Here is an 18187-nt window from a genome sequence, read left to right as displayed (position 1 = left end):
AAGAGCTTGCTAAGTCCCTATTACCTGTAGCAGTCTATCAACTAAATATTTAAGAAGTCATTTCATAGGCAAGGTTTATGAATGACTTAGAAGTAAAATTAGTTATTTCTAAACCACTGTAGTGTTTTCTATGTTTTTAGAGATATTCCTAACACGGAGTTTTCCAAGGAGCTGTGAAAACAAGTACAAACGTACATAAGTAATTTTGTCAGGGATGTTTCTGTACTAATTTGGGGGAGACTTGTGGGCCATAAATAAATGAGATACACATCCTAAAAATAATGGTAAAAATTATCAAGTACCACTTTCAGATGGTTACTCAAGTATCAACTTGGTATGCAAGTAAGTTCACCGATTTCTTCACCTATGATTTCATACTCAAAGTGCTACATCTTACTTAGGTACTGATAACATTTAGAAACCTTTATAATCGGCCTCTTAAAGAAAATCCAGCCTTTTCAGATGGTAAACTTGTCTTTACTAACTTTAATGCCCGTAACTATTTCGATATAACCAAACAAAAATTTTTAAAAATATATGCCTTACAGCTCCTGATTAACTTATTTTTTGATACATTTTGAGGCTAGTAACAAAATTTAGACCAGAATAGGTTTTCATATATCAAAAAAAGGAAAGGAACACAGAGAGCACAGATGAGACGTATGGAGGCTGTATACTATAGACCCATCCTTGCTCTGTGCGGGAATCATCACAGGAATCGCGCCCATTCGACTTAGATTAGGGGCAGCTACCTTAGCAGGTGGGAGAGTCGGACTCTGAGGAGTGCGTTCAAAGTCTTCACTTGGTACTTGTTTATACTGAGTCTTGGAATATCCTTCCATGTTGGAAGGAGATATGGATCCCAGGGATGAATGATTACTGCCTATGTAGCTTCTGGCAGTGGACGTACGGCTCTTTGGAGGCGGCACATCTTCCTTGATATCGTGATGAACTTCCTTTTCATATTTTTCTTCTCTGCGCTTTTTACGACAGCAAAAGATGATAAGACCAATGAGCGCTAGAGCAAGCAAAGTTCCTATAATGGCTCCTGCAATTAGTCCAGCTTTATTTGAAGGAGGGACAACGTTTACACGCAACAGGCACTGATCAGAGCCCACTCTGTTTCTGATTTACAGCTGTATGTCCCAGAGTACTCAGAAGAAGCATTTTTACAGATATAACAAATGAAGTCATTTCTGCTAACCATAAAGTGGGCATTTTCTGTGAGTCAGACAATTTTTGCCACTCATACTGTAATGGAAGTGAACCTTCTTTTGGTTCACATTTTAATTTAAAGTCACTTCCAATTTCTTCTGATCCATCAACGTAACATCTTGTACCTGAAGGCTTACCAAGAACTACCAGCTGAATCTTCCTATTTGCAACACCAGGAGCTCTTTTCACTTTGCACTGATCTGTGCCAATATCTGACAGCTGAAAATTCGTTACATTTATTGATGCATCACCAGATTTGAGATCATTACTCTTAAAATGTACTCGGCCTTTCAGATCTGGATAGTAGTCATCATAAATTTTGTCTCCAGAATATAAAATAATCACTTGATCCACCTTCTGATTATCAGCTGGTGATACCAGCCACTCGATGTCCAGTGGTCCCTGGTCTTCAGGACTAAGCATAAATTTGCATGGCAGATAGGCCAGTTTCCCCTTTGGCTTTTTCAATCATCTGCTCAGGAGTAGTGATACTCCAACCTCTGATGAAATCCGCGACTCCGCACAGGAGCACGAAGCGCAGCAGGAGCGCTATGGTGGCTGCTGTGCCATGGGCGGCGGCTGCAGGTAGGCGGCTCTCGCTCCAGGTCCTAGGCTCCCCGCGCCTGGCGCACTCAAGGTAGAGAAAATCTTAAAGACTCCACCAAAATAAACGGTTAAAGCTGATAAAGAAATTCAATAAAGTTAATAGTTACAAAATCAACATACAGATAGCATTATTGTTTCTATACATTAATGACAAACTATTACGTGAAAAATAAATTAATAAGGCAATTCAATTTATAATAGAATCAAAATAGGTATAAAAATATATAAAAGACTTAGGAGTAAATTTAATCAAGAATGTGAAAGATTTGCACACTGAAAACTATAGCACATTGATGAAAAAAATTAAAATGGCATAAATAAATGGAGAAACATCCTTTATTGATTGATTCAAAAATTAGTATTGTAAAAGTGTCAATGCTACCCAAAGCAATCTACAGATTAAATGCAACCACTATCAAATTCCCAGAAATAGAAAAATTACTGCTAAAATTTGTATGAAACCACAAAAGACCCTGACTAACCAAAGCAATCTTGAACAAAAAGAATAAAGCTGGAGGCATCAGACTACCCGATTCCAAACTATATTACAAAGCTATAGTAATTAAAACAACATAGCAGTGGCATAAAAACAGACATGTTGAACAGTGCAAAGGGATACAGAACCCATAAATAAATCCGTATGTCTGTGGTCAATTGACTTTTTGATAAAATAACTAAAAATACACAATGAAGGAAGAAAATTATTTTCAATAAATGGTGTAGAAAAAACTGACTATCCACATACAGAAGAATAAAATTTGACTTTTCTTTTGCTCTTTATACAAGCATGAAATCAAAATTAAAGACTTAAATGTAAAACTACTACAAGGAAATATAGAAGAAGACTGTATGACATTGGCCTGAGCTATGATTTTCTGTAGATTATTCCAAAAGCACAGGCAACAAAAGCAAAAACACATGAATGAGATTGCATAAAACTAAAAAGCTTTTCCACAGGAAAAGAAGTGATAATAGAATGAAGAGAACCCACAAATGGGATAACATTTTTAAACCATACATCAGATAAGGGGCTCATATAATAATATATAAGTAACTCAACCTACTCAAAAATAAGAATAAAACTATACTTATTAAAAAAAAATAAGCAAAGAACCAGAATAGACATTTCGTAAGGCATACAAAAGGCCAACAGGTACATGAAAAAATCATAAACATTTCTAATTATCAGAGAAATGCAAATCAAAGCCACAATGAGATATCACCTCACACATTTTACTAGGGTTATTATAAAAAAAGATGGAAGATAAGTGTTGATGAGGATGTGGAGAAAAAGAAACCCTGTGCACTGTTGGTAAGAATGGAAATTAGTACAGCCATCTTGGAAAACAGTATGAAGCTTCCTCAAGAAATTATAAATATATTTACCCTATGATCCATCAATCCCACTTCTGGATACGTGTCCAAAGGAATTTTAATCAGTATGTCAAAAACAGACATCTGCAATTTCATGTTCATTGCAGCATTATTCATAATACCCATGAATTAGAAACAACCTAAGTGCTTATCAACTGAAAAAAAGATAAAAATATGTGGAAAAATTGGAACCCTTCTACACCACTGGTGAGACTTTAAAATGTAAAGCAGTCTCGCAGTTCTTCAAATGGTTAAACATAGAGTTATCACGTGACCCAGCAATTCCATTCCTATGTGTTTACCAAAAAGAAAATAAAACAAATGCTACACAAACAGTAGTACACGAATGTTTATAGCAACACAAAGTAGAAAACAACAGAAATGTTCATCAGCTGAGGAGTGGATAAATAAAATGTGTGTCCATAAAATAGAATCTTATTTAGCAAGAAAAGGTAAAAAACTGTTAATGCATGCTCCAAAATGGATGAACATTAAAAATATGTTAGGTGAAAGATGTGAGTAAAAAGTGACTATGTGTTATTATGATTCCATTTATGTGAAATGTCCAGAATAGGCAAATTCATAGTCAGAAAGTAGACGAGTGGTTGCCTAGACTAGGAGGGGTTTAAAAAAGGATGGAGAAAATGGGGAAAGATTGCTAATGGGCACAAGTCTCTTTTAAGGAAAATAAAATGTTCTAAAGTTATACTATGATGATTATTTGTCCATCCAGTTAATATACTAAAAGAATTTGAAGTTTGTACTTTAAATGAGTGAATTACACAATGTATAAATTATATCTCAATAAAGCTGTGGAAAGTTAAAAGTATATGTAGGATGCATACAAAAATACTATTTATCTTTATAAATGAATGAAATTCTGTCATTTGCAAAAACATGGATGAATTTAGAGGACATTATGCTAAGTAAAATAAGCCAGACACAGAAAGACGAATATCTCATAGTATCACTTATATGTGAAATCCAAAACTGTGCACTCATAGAAGTTAAGAGTAGAATGGTGGTTTATCAATGGCTGAGCAGGGTGGGGGGCAGGGGTGGAAAAAGAGGAAATATTCAATGGGATAATGCTTCAGTTAGGAGAAAGACATTCTGGTGATATGGTGCACAGCAAAGTGACTGCAGTTACTTATAATGTAGTGCATATCTTAAAAGTGCTAAAATAGTACATTTTAAATGTTTCACCATAATGTAATAAATATCTGAGGTGAAGGATACGTTATTTAGCCTAATTAGTCCATTTCACAATATCTACATGTATCGTACCACATTGTACCCTATATATATTTATTTATCAATAAAATCAACATTTTAAAAAGTGAGGAACACAGATGTGCTAGATCTTCATCTAAAGACATTTCTGAGAAAAATGTATCTGTTTTCCTTCAGAAGAAATTTACACTTAATAGATATTATGGTAACTAAAGTAAGGCAGAGAATTTTGGCCATCAGCTTTTATTATGGGATAATCTCTTTTTGCTGACCTTGTAAAAGCTGTGGAATATTAACAAGTAGGAACATTTTTTTTTATCATGATCAGGTAAAGGTTCTGCAAGTTTCTATTTTGAATATTTCCCCAGGAATCACAAAGTGTGAATGCCTTTTATTTCAGAGGTCTAGCCCTAAATGGTTTAGTCAATTACATCATGCATTCTGAAATAAGTACTGGTGCAGTTGGGAAGGTATTATATATAATTGTGTTTTAAATTTAACTATCATATAAATCTACTTTTCTAGTTAACAGTTTATATTTTATAGAGGCCCTCCATATATATAAGAGCTTTTCTGATAGTATATCCATTAGATTTCAAAGATAAGTAAAGGAACAATTTTGCTTTTATTTATTATTATTATTATTTTTTAAGGCTAGTCAAGTGAAGCAGTGGGAGTGGAGAAGGAACTGCTTTAATTTTTATGTGTTGGTGTTACAGGCTATATGTGACAGGCTATATATTTTTCTGCTGAATTTTAGAAACAAAATGAAATATTTATTTCCTATTTCATTAGATTTAGGGATGATGATTACATTGAGGGGTTGGGACTAGACTGAAGGCACCACATCATCAATCACTTGGAAACAATATTTTGCCTATGTGTTATGTTATATTGACAAAAACTTTTATTGTGGCAGGCAATATAGCTCCCTATTGAAATATGTGAAAAATGTAGAGAAAAAAAGACAATATTAGTTATCAAGGGATATTTAGGCCTGAGATGCATGATGCTAATATTCAAAACATACACTTTTTAAAAATTAGATTTAAAATGTAAATTGAAGCAGAACATTTAGAAAAAGACATAATATCTACTATAAAAGTCCTGGGTTAGAAAAGTTAAAATGCTAAATGAAAAAATAATGCTTCTTGGGTGGCTTAAAATCGAATATGAGACAAAAGATTACTCAGAAATTTTTCTAAGATTAAAAACATGTATACAGTTTCTTTGATATAAAATGAAATAAATGTCTGGATATAACTTTAACAGAATAGAATAGGGAGACAAGGGCAACGAGCAGGTGTATGTAGAATAAAGTGAACATATTATTGTAATAATGAGAGGGACAGAGTTGAATGATTGCTCTTGGAGACAAGGGATTTTGATGTCTAAGTTAATGACAAATCTTTTGTTTGCAAGTTTAAAATGTAACTTAAACCTGGTGAAGGAATAAAGGGTGGTTGGAGGGATGATTCTTTGTACACTAAACTTATTTTAATGACTAATGAATTAATCATAAGTTCAAATGATTTTATGGAGGCCCTTTCTTTATTTGATATTTCTGGACTCCTTTTTTCTTTGTGTGTGCTCCATTTTTACCTACTTGAACAATTTTTACCCCCAAAGTTTAGGAAACACTGTAACCAAATGTTCCAACATGATATAATCCCTGAAGGCATTTGCAGCTGGGGGAGTAGGGGAAAAGGGGTTTCTCTTTCAACAAATGCATGTTAACCTCGGTGAAAACTCAGAAGTTTAAACATGGTCCCCCTTGGGTCATGTGGCTACCCCAGGACCAATCATTGCACCAGACATAGGAGATAATCTCAAAAGCCAGGTTGGAGTCAAGGTTCTCCAGTGGAATTTCCACTTTAGAAATCAGTTTTGTCAGACTTTGTGTTTGCATATTACAGACATGATAGCCATATAGCTATCTATTCCAGTAGAGATGAAAACCTAAGAGCATATTCCCATTCAAAGGATTTTACATGAATCTTCATAGCAGCTTTACTTGCAACAGCCAAAACCTGAAAACAGTCCAAATATCCATGGACAGGTGAATTTGTGACTTATAAACTTACTATGGTATCTGTATATAATGAAATAATACTCCCTAGTAAGAACAGAACAATTGATAGATGTAGCAACATGAATAAATCTCAAAAATAGTGATGCTGAGTGATCAGAAAGTATACATACCCTATGATTTTATGTATTTGGAAATAAAAACTCACGGATAGTGACTAGAAGTGGATCAGTGGTTGCCTGTGGATGGAATGGGGATAGGCAGGAAAAAGTGAGTAGAAAAAGCACAAGGAAACTTTGGTGGTAAAGGTAATGGATATGTTTGCTATTTTCATATGTTGTTGGCTTTGTAGAGCTACAAATGCCAAGAATTATCAAAACGTACAATTGAAGTATGTGCAGTTTATTGCATGTAAATAAACCTTTTAAAAAATAACCAATACAAATTGACTTACATGACCAGAAAGCTCTTGAAAAACTCTCTTGTTTTCTCCCCTATTTTTATTCTTGCATGCCCTTATAGACTGTTAACACATTTCTCATCTTATCGTTATTTTGTGTCTACATTTCACCAAGTCAATATAACTATCACCATAATTTCTTGGTTTCTCTTTAGTTCATTAGTAATTATGAGTAATGTATTGAAATGTTAAAGATATGTTCATGCATTCAGAATCCTCTGCTCTCTGATCCACATAATAGTGAATTATGCTCTCAATAATTACAAAGTATAGTGCTTTTTTTTTTTTTTTGAGACGGAGTCACACTTGGTTACCCAGGCTGAAGTGCAATGGTGCATTCTGGGCTCACTGTAACCTCCACCTCACGGGTTCAAGTGATTTTCCTGCCTCAGCCTCCTGAGTAGCTGGGATTACAGGCATCTGCCATCATCCCCGGCTAATTTTTGTATTTTTATTGGAGACAGGGTTTCACCATGTTGGCCAGGCTGGTCTTGAACCTCTGACCTCAGGTGACCTGCCTGTCTTGGCCTCCCAAAGTGCTGGGATTATAGGCATGACCCACCACCCCCGGCCAGAATATTGCTACTTTTGCAAATAGCTACAATTGACCCTGATCTGGACTTTGAGTTGATCACAGCTTTGTAACAGAGGATAGCATTGTAAAACTGCAAAATTAGACTAATAATAACATAGAATGCTTTCAGCATAAGAAATAATACTATCCTAAGCAAAAATAAATAAATAAATAAAACTGGAGGAATTATATTATCTAACTTCATATTATACTACAGAATTACAGTAACCAAAAGAGTAGGGTACTGGCATAAAAAGAGACCCATAGATCAATGAAACACAATAGAGAACCCAGTAACAAATCTACATACCTACAGTGAACTCATTTTTGACAAAGGTGCCAAGAACATACACTGGTGGGAAATGGTTTTGAAAAAACTGGATATCCATATGCAGAAGAATGAAAACAGACTAGTATCTATCACTGAATACAAAAGTAAAATCAAAGTTGATTAAAGATGTAAAGCTAAGACCTCAAACTATAAAACTAGTACAAAAAACTTTGGGGGAAATTTCCAGGATATTGGTTTGGGCAAAAATATCTTGAGCAATACCCCACAAGCACAGGCAACCAAAGCAAAAATGGACAAATTGATCACATTAAGTTAAAAGCTTCTGCACAGAAAATGATACAAGCAACAAAGAGACAATCCACAGAATGAGAGAAAATATTTGCAAACTACTCATCCAACAAAGGATTAATAATCAGAATATATAAAAAGCTCAAACAACTCTTTAAGAAACAATCTAATAACCTGGTTAAAGAAAAGGGGGCAAAAGATTCGAATAGATATTTCTCAAAAGAAGACCTACAAATGGCAAACAGGTATAAGAAAAGGTGCTCAATATCACTGATCATCAGAGAAATGCAAATCAAAACTACAATGAGATATCATCTCACCACAGTTTATAAGACTTGTATGCAAAAGACAGGCAGTAACAAATGCTAGCAGGGATGCAGAGAAAAGGGAACACTTGTACATTGCTCCTGGGAATGTAAATTAATAAAACCACCAAGGTGAACAGTTTGGAAGTTTCTCAATAAACTAAAAGTTGAGCTACCATATGATCTAGCAATCCTACTGCTGGGTCTATACCAAAAATAAAGGAAATTAGTATGTCAAATACATATCTGCACTCCCATATTTGTTGCAGCACTGTTTACAAACTAAGATTTGGAAGAAACCTTAGTGTCCATCAACAGATGAATGGATAAAGAAAATGTGGTACATATACACAATGGAGGACTATTCAGCCGTAACAAAGAACAAGATCCAGTCATTGTCAGTAACACTGATGGAACATTATGGATCATTATATTAAGTGAAATAAGCCAGGTGCAGAAAGACAAACGTTACATGTTCTTACTTATTTGTGGGATCTAAAATCAAAACAAACTCATGGACATAGAGAGTATAATGATGGTTATCAGAGGCTGGGAAAGGTAGTTGGGGGAGGATTTTGTGGGAAGGTGGGGATGGTTAATGGGTATAAAAATAGGGAGTTAATAAGACCTACTATTTTATAGCACAATAAGGTGACTATATCCAATAATAATTTCATTGTACATTTTGAAATAACTAAGACTGTAATTGAATTTTTTATAACTTGAAGGATAAATGCTTGAGGGGAGGGATACCCCATTCCCCAAGATGTGCTTATTTCACATTGCATGCCTGTATCAAAACATCTCAGGGACCCCACAGATACATACACATACTATGTACCCACAACATTTTTAAACAATCTAATGCAATTTTTTAAATGGCTCTTATTTTTTGTTACCTTCAATTATTGTAAAATATATTCTGTCATTTATGATTTGCCTTGTTTGAAAACAAATTTTAAAAACACTATTTAAGACCAGATAAATGGACTAGGAGTAACTTGCATAAAAATGACAGAAATTGCTGCTACTTCTTCTAATTATTGAGATGGTATTTCTATATTTGTGAAATTATCTGATAGAAAATTGAATTGTTTCCAACATTATTTTTCATAATTAAACATGTTATATTGCTACTTCTTTAAAAGTAGCCTTTAAAATATTACCAATCTATTTTAAAGTCTACTTGCCAAAACATTAAACTATTCTTAAAAAAAGTAATTTATTTAATTACCTAACATCCTCAAGCAATGTCCTAATTTTCTCAAGCAATTATCTGATTTTCTCAAGCAATTGATATTAGTAAGTTGTGCTAGCTAACTGCTGAGAATCATTGTCTACATATGAGATAAATCATCTATCAATCCTTTAAAGAAGACTTTATGAGCCATAGAGATTGTAGTCCAATCTGTATCACTGACTTTAAACATTGGATAATTGACACTCCGTGTTGTCTGTAAGCCTATTTCACAGCAGCTGAGTGATGTTAATAGGTACCTCTTGGAGTGCCATTTTCCTTGTAACCCTTAGATTAATTCAGATTGACTGAGTTCTGTGTCAGTGGAAATTGCCAGAATTATATCATGCTGCTTTGCATCTAGTTTCACTTTTCCAAAAGCCTACACAGATTTCAGATGTTTAGAAAATATCTCTTGTTTTCCTTCTGGGTAATCTTTTTCATGTCACCACTCTTGTCAGCATCTGCATTGGGCAAATTTCTTAGGACCTCCCTTCTGCGTCTTTTAAAATATGAAAACAAAATCAATGTAGCGCAGCAAGCCAGGGAAAGTCTGCTTTGATTGACTTACAGCCATAGTCACCCAGCAGTTCCTTCAGATGTGGCTTCCCAGGTCAGCCACTGAGCCCACCGCTGTCCTCCTGCCTGCAGAAGTGGCTCTGTGAGCCGTTTGAGGAGAAAATGGGGGACTTTGGGCTTCAGTCCGAGGAGAACACGGTGGAGATGGAGGAGCCCCTGGGCGTCTGCAGGTTAACTGAAAACATGAGAGGACACAAGCACGGGACCAAGTCTGTCATGAACCTGTAAAGTACTCTCACCAAGCCGACTGGGCACTTTGTCTGAGCTCCTGCCTTTGCCACCACTGTGTGCAGGAATGCCTGGGGCACAACTGGGCCATCCCAGTGTTCTTATTTCTATACATTCCGAGGTTAGCCCTCAGCAAAATGCCAGAGGCTGGCAGACACAGCGGAGCATCGTGCAGTAGGGATCCGAAGCCGTGGAATCTCCAAAGGACCACTTGACCGCGTCCCAGAAGCTCCAGCTCAGGCTGGACATTGCCCAGAAAGCCCACATCGTCTTTGGCAAGACCTTCCGGATTGTGGTTTTGATTTGCATTTCTCTGATGGCCAGTGATGATGAACATTTTTTCATGTGTCTGTTGGCTGCATAAATGTCTTCTTTTGAGAAGTGTCTGTTCATATCCTTCGCCCACTTTTTGATGGGATTGTTTGATTTTTTCTCGTACATTTGTTTAAGTTCTTTGTAGATTCTGGATATTAGCCCTTTGTCAGATGGGTAGATTGCAAAATTTTTCTGCCATTCTGTAAGTTGCCTGTTCACTCTGATGGTAGTTTCTTTTGCTGTGCAGAAGGTGTTTAGTTTAGTTAGATCCCATTTGTCAATTTTGGCTTTTGTTGCCATTGTTTTTGGTGATTTAGACATGAAGTCCTTGCCCATGCCTATGTCCTGAATGGTATTGCCTAGGTTTTCTTCTAGGGTTTTTATGGTTTTAGGTCTAACATTTAAGTCTTTAATCCATCTTGAAAAGTTAATAATAATAAAAATAATAATATGGAAGAAATTTAAAAAAAACCTCCCGGAGACCAGGAACTTGGGGCGCGCAGCCTGAGATCACCCCAAGCTCTGGGTGCCTTCCTGTCCTTCTGCTTCTTCCTTGGCCGCTTTAGGGGGCACGCCTTGCCATGCGTCTCCCTGCGGGCAGCGCGGTGGTGCTCCTGGATGTCACCTCCAGGTGCTTTTGAGACTGAGGCCGGCACCGGGCACCAGGCACCTGCGGATTGGCCTCCCCACGCCGGGTTCAGGGACCTCCAGCGCTCTGCGGTGCAGGCTGCAGGCGACCTCAACGTGGAGCTGCTGCCAGCGCCACAGGCCCCAGGGGAGGCCCAGGATGCTGCTTCCCCGCCCCAAGAAGGGCAGTTCGGAGGAAAGTCTTTGGCCTGATGGAAGGCGGTGCCCATCGGGGGCGGGGCTGAGAACTAGGCTGGCGCCGCTGCCTGGTAAGCGGGGACCAAGAGGCCCACGGCCTCCATCAGGAACCAGGTGCTTCTCCAAATCCCGGACGTCCAGGAGGAACAACGGCGTCAAGCTGGCTGACACCAGGAACACCCAGAAGTCCCCGCTCCTGTCTGTCCTTCCGCACTCAGGAGCGGGGATGGCCACAGGGACACCATCAGCCCACAAACCGCTGGCGTTTGCTGCCATGGTGCGCGGAGATGCGGTCCCCTAGGAGGCCACTTTCGGCCAGGACGCCGGGATCGTATCAGCGGCAGCATCCCGCGCTGACACTCAGTATTGACTTTCCCCGGACATTGCTGGATTTTTTCCTTTTTAAAACAATTTTGCAGTGGGAGAACAAAAAAGGGCATCCTCAGAGCGTTTACAAAATTCTCCTGGACCTGTGGTTCCATGGTGTTCACCTCTGCGTTTTACTGACCACTAATTGGCCAGAGCTCCTAAGGCCTATAAGGGCCTAACCCAGCGCTTTAGACACCCCTGAGGGACACTCGCGGCTCAGGAGGATAAAGGTTCTCAGGGGCCTGCAGCGAGGAGGACATGCAGCCCCTCGGCCACCACATCTTCCTCCATTCCAGCCTGGAAAGAGAGACCTTGCCCTCCACCTTACAGGCCTTCCTGACCTTGGGACCCTCTCTAGAGGCCACGCGCATTTCCACTGCCAAAGCAATGACACAGGAGAGGGAAAGAAATTCTTGGCCAGGCGCGGTGGCTCATGCCTGTAGTCCCAGCACTTTGGGAGGCCAAGGCGGGCAGATCACTAGGTCAGGAGATCGAGACCATCCTGGCTAGCGAGGTGAAACCCCGTCTGTATTAAAAACACCCAAAAGGTGGCCGGGCTTGGTGGCGGGCTCCTGTAGTCCCAGCTACTCGGGAGGCTGAGGCGGGAGAGTGGCGTGAACCCGGGAGGCGGAGCTTACAGTGAGCCGAGATTGCACCACTGCAGTCCAGCCTGGGGGACAGAGCGAGACTACGCCTCAGGAAAAAAAAATTATTTTGCCTTCACTATATGCCTAAGTAATTTCTCTATTAGAGCCCAGAGTCGTGGGGCCCACACTGCCAGCTGACACATGAAAGTGTGGCAACGATGTGGTGGTGTCTCTGTGTGGCAGCGTGGTGGTGTGTCTGTGTGGTGGTGTGTCCGTGTGGCAGTGTCTGTGTGGTGCTATGTCCATGTGGTGGTGTGTTCATGTATCTGCATGGTGATGTCTCCGTGTGACAGTGTTTGTGTATCCATGTGACAATGTCTGTGTGTCCTTGTGTCCACATGGCAGTGTCTGTGTGGTGGTGTCTGACAGTGTGAAGGTGTGTCCATGTGACAGTGTGGCAGTGTGTCTGTGTGTGGCAGTGTCCATGTGGCAGTGTGTGTGTTCGTGTGATGGTGCGTCCATGTGACAGTGATGTCTCTTGTGTGTCTGTGTGTCCCTGTGATAGTGTGGTGGTGTGTCCATGTGGTGATGTCTCCGTGTGTCTGTGTGTCCCTGTGATAGTGTGGTGGTGTGTCCGTGTGATTTCTCCGTATGTCTGTGTGTCCGTCCATGTGAATGTGCCAGTGTGTCCGTGTGACTGTGTGACGGTGTGTCCGTGTGGTAATGTCTCCGTGTGTCTGTACATGTGACAGTGTGGGGGTGTGTCCATGTAACAATGTGGCGGTGTTCCCTTCCCGGCTTGCGGAGCTGGCGTCTTTCCCTCTCAGCCCAGGACGCCCCAGGAGACCCCCAGCTTGGAGGGCAGGAGGTGGCTTCTGTGGAGGGAGGCGCACGGAGCCCCAACAGCCGAGTTTTGGGGTCCCCTGCATTGGGTGGGAGTGAGGAGAAAGGCGCCGGGGCAGCCAGGACAAGCCTGGGCCTGCCCTAAGGAGGTGACCCACTCCGGGCCTACATTTTGGGGCGAGCACTCTAGCTCGGTAATCTTGTCCTAAGTCCTTTGTGTGCCGTGGAGATTGCCGAGTTTTGAAGAAGGGAAGGTCATCTTTGTCGCGGAAAGCCTGATGTGTTTCTCTATTGCTGTCACCTTTCAGCCTCATGGCTGGCGAAACATCAAACATTGGGCACCTTCTGCCAAGAAAACTCCCGGAAGAAAATGTGGGGACTGGCAGTATCCAACCAGAGGAGTCACACACACATTTCTGTTTGGTTGGAGATCGGCCGTTTTTCCCTGTGGGTGGGGGAAGCGCAGGAGCTCTGCAGCGGGAAGGAAGGGGGGTTCTGTGTGGCCAGGAAGGTCCTGGCCCGGGGCGGAGGGGCCAGAGGTGATGTGCGGCAAAAGGCTGTGCAGGGCAGCGGGCTGTGTGCATCGCCCCTACTGCCGGGCGCCCAGGAGGAGGACAGGTCCCGGCCTGGCAGGAGCAGAGGTGCACCAGGGCTGGAGTCCCCGCACCAGGCTTGAGGGCTGGCGGAGCCGCAGGCTGTGGCGGAGGGGGACTCCCGGGCACCTGGTGGGTGTCCCCATGACCAGGATGCACACCGGGCTCCGGAGGCCAGGCGGGCCAAGCTAGGGGTGCCAGGGGAGGCTCGAAGTTCCCGCGGTGGGAGGTGGGTCCCTGGACCCTGGTCTCCTGCTGCTGTCCCGCACATGGGCCGCCTTCACTCAGGGGCGCCCCGGCAGGGTCGCCTATCTGGGACCTCAGCGCAGCTCCTAGCGGGCGGGAGGCTGAGGCAGAGGCCTCGGGGCCCAGCTGGGTCTGCAGTTTCCACCACTCGTGATGCAGGGCGAGCTTAAGCTGTGCCACCCAGGCAGGAAACCCTCCGACCTTGCCAGCTTTGGCGCCAGCCTTGGTGACTCTCCAGCTCAGCTTCAACACCTTTCAACAGTTCTGTGTTCTCTATTATCACAAGAATTCTTTCTGTATTTCCTATCCTTTATCAAATAGGAATTTAAATATGCATATGGAGTAATTATCACAGTTGAAACATTAAACAATATAGAATTTCATTTGTCTTTTTTTGTTTAATGCATAATTTTCTAAGAAGTAAAATTATGACTCTACTGCAAATATAAGATAAACACATATCAACAACGTTTTTCAACTCAATAAGCGATGAGGGTTCCAGTAACAGGTTCAAATCATTGCAAGGGACATTAAAGGAGCTTTACAGCCAATGTTAACGTCAGATCGCTGGGTACTTACAGTACTGGTTAGTATCCAAGATATCCAGAAGCTGTCATCTTTGTGAGTTCTCTCTTCCATGGCACAGAAATGATGTGTTTTTCTACTGTACAAAATATTTATCTTTTCTACTACTTCTGCACATAAAAATATTGCTAGTCAGAAAAGACCAGAATTGCACTGAAAGAAAATCTCAGTAATATCTCTCACCTGTATTCTTACTTTTTCTTCCTTTATGAAATATCTTTCAACTGCATTTTCTATCTGAAGGTTTATAGAGAGATGAAAATGAATAAAAGCATAGTAAGTGAATATTTTGATAACATTTTGCAGCTTTATTCATGTCTAACGAACATAAAACACACTTCCAATATTTAAAGTGTAAATGAGATGAATTTGATATGTACATGTGCCCATTAAACAATCACCATGAAGGGGACAATGAGCATATCCAATACTCTCAAAGCTTCCCAGTTCTCTTTTGTAATGCACACTCATACCTCTCAGGTGTGAAGTATTGAGCTTCACACATACACACAAATATATACTGGGATATCTAATTGTTTCAGAAGCATTTGTTGAAAATGTTATGTCCATGAATGGTCTAAGAACTTTATCAAAAATTAGCTGATAGCTGATATACATGTGTATATCTATATTTGTACTACATTAAGTATTACTGTAACGTTATAAGTCCTGAATCCAGGTGCTGTTGATTCTCCAGCAGCACCTGGTTTCAAAGTAACTGTTTCCTTTCAAAGTAATTTGAAAGGTCCTCCACCCATCGATGTACATTTCAGAATTTTAGTTTCTCAATTTCTAAAATAAGAAATCCAGCTGTGATTTGATTGGAATTGTTATAGATCAATGTGGGAAGAGTAGACATCTTAACAATATTGAGATTTATGACTCATAAATTCTATTTATTTAGGTCTCATTTTAGCAATATTTTGTAGTTTTGTAGTTTTCAAATGTTTCTCTTTTTTGCTGGTTTATCTCTAAGTACATATTTTGATATTTACAATAATATCAAAATTATGGTCATATTAATGCAAATGTTGTTTTATTTTTTCCTCCATCAACTGTCAGGTAGCTTTAAATCATAATTTAATTGTATGATAAAACTGAATTTTGCGAGAAATGTATACATATTGTATATATACTGTTTGTCAGTTTGGCAGATTGACTGCATTATCATATCATAATTTAAAATTGCACTAATTACCACTCAGCCTCCTCTCAAGGACAATATATCAAAATATATAGCATGTTTCAGTTTATTTAGCATCATGAAACTCTCATATTGCACTTACTTTTGGAAACCTGGAATAATAAAATAATGTAAATATCAGTTCCCAGGCGACATGAGTACATGCGACAATTTTCTAAATATCGACCTATCACTCTTTAATTCTATGTTAATATTGTCAATTTTTTCCTCCTCTTGAAACTCTCTTATGCAGCTTATTGACTTTTGGTTCAATTCCTTCCCTGTTTTTCCCCCTAATTTACTTTCTAATATTTTACTGATGTTGTGCTCCTTTTTATCTGGACACTTTTAAAAAGCTGTGTGATTTCTCCTTTGTATTAAAATGCAATTCCATATCCAAAATAAATGAGCGGAGGGACCAAACAGATGTTTGTGCAGCGTGTCCATTAGCAATATTATTCACAATAATCAAAGGGAGGGAGCAGCTCATGTGAATATTGATGGATGAGTGGTTAAACAAAATGTGGTATATACGGCAACATAATAATATTCAGCCTTAAAATATATTCTCACACATGCTACAAAATAGATGAAACTTGAAGACATGCTAAGTGAAATAAGCCAGTCAGAAAAATTCAAACATTCTATCATGCCACTTCTATGAGTTACTTAGTGAAAGTTGTAGAGACAGAAAGTAGAATGGTGATTGCTAGGGGGAAGGAGAGGGAGAGGAATGGGAAGTTGGTGTTCAATGAGTAAAGCATTTTAGTTGGAGAAGAAGACAAGTTTTGGAGGTCTATGGTGGTGACTGTTGCACAATAGTGCAAATATACTTAATGCCACAAAACTGTGCACTTAAAGTGATTAAAAAGGTAAATTTTATGTTGTGTATATCTTTCCAGAATTATAAACCTGCCATCACAGTATAGAAATAGAATATATTATATAGCGTTAGGTGATGATATTTTACACATTTGCACATAATTAGAATTTCAAAGCCTTAATTTCAGATAAGGTAGTCTAAGACATAACAATATTGATGTAAGAAAGCCATAAGCAATGTTTATTTTCAATCAGATTTACTAAAAAATTTTATTGACCTGGTCAATTTTCTTTGCCAATATTACTGTATTCTTATTTCTAGTAATAGAGGTGTGAGAAAGCATCAAGGAAACTTAAATTGCATTCTCATACTGACAGCATACAATAATTCTGAAAACAGCAGAAGTTATGTATATCCCCCATAAGTAAAACATGAGTAACACAACACAACAAAAATTAATAGGAGACAATTCAAATAATGGTGACTTGTTATTCTTATCTAGTTAAGTACTATTCTTTTCTAACAGGAATTTGCTATTTCAAATGTGTTTTCTGAGATGTCTATATTTATATTTTGAGATGACATACAAACTTGAGTCAATGACATAGAATTTTACAAATCACGCAGCTTATTCTGGGGCCATTTCTTTTGACATTTTCTCTAAACTACTAAAGAGGCATTAATGATCCATAAATTATATTATCTACATTTACAGCATTTAAAATGTGTTCAGCATGAAATATTAGCTACAGGGTAAGCTAAATAAATTAAACATGGAATAAAGATTTATCCTTAAATATAAATTACAAGAAAACTTTGATATTAGCTTTTCACAAGTGAAGCATTCTTATAAAATGTCATAACCTTTTTGGGGAAACTCTGGGAAAAATGGAGAAACTCTGAAGGGTTTTAAGTATCTTTCCTGAAGCTACAGACTCCATAACCTCTCTTTACAGGGAGCTCCTGGAGCTCTGACAGAAATGAGTGGCTGAGATTCCTGGTTGCATAGCAGAGCTTCTCATCCAAACCCTTTCCCTTTTTAGTGTCTGTGTATCAGTATAAAAGTTCTATAAACAGTAGTTACTTATTTTAATCCCAAAGCACAGTAACAACATATTTCATCCAAGGGTTGGCAGTTTCTGTGAGTGTTTTGTCTAATTCTCCAAAACTCTATCTACAGGATTCCAAAGAGCCTAAAAAGTAAAATATTTTAAAAAGGGGAAAGGGAGAAAGGGAAAGAAAATAAAATTAATAGCCCATTCTGTCACTATTAAACACCAGAATACCTTTCTGTTAATCTAATTAAAATTAGTGACATCATTTAACATTTATGTCTTCAATAAAAGTTTGCAATCCTGAAAAAGACATTTAATTTGCTAATAAACATATTTGAATTGA

The 18187-nt window shown here is 39.0% G+C and overlaps 1 pseudogene; it reads right to left on the bottom strand.

The window, feature by feature from the left end:
- Positions 1–218: 218 nt before the first annotated feature.
- LOC117977366 (coxsackievirus and adenovirus receptor-like) lies at positions 219–11836 on the bottom strand (annotated as a pseudogene).
- Between the last annotated feature and the right edge of the window lie 6351 nt (positions 11837–18187).

Source organism: Pan paniscus, chromosome 22 (genome assembly GCF_029289425.2).
Source record: "Pan paniscus chromosome 22, NHGRI_mPanPan1-v2.0_pri, whole genome shotgun sequence".
NCBI lineage: Eukaryota > Metazoa > Chordata > Mammalia > Primates > Hominidae > Pan > Pan paniscus.
The sequence above is the reverse complement of the archived record's forward strand: the minus strand, read 5'-3'. Positions and strand labels throughout refer to the sequence as shown.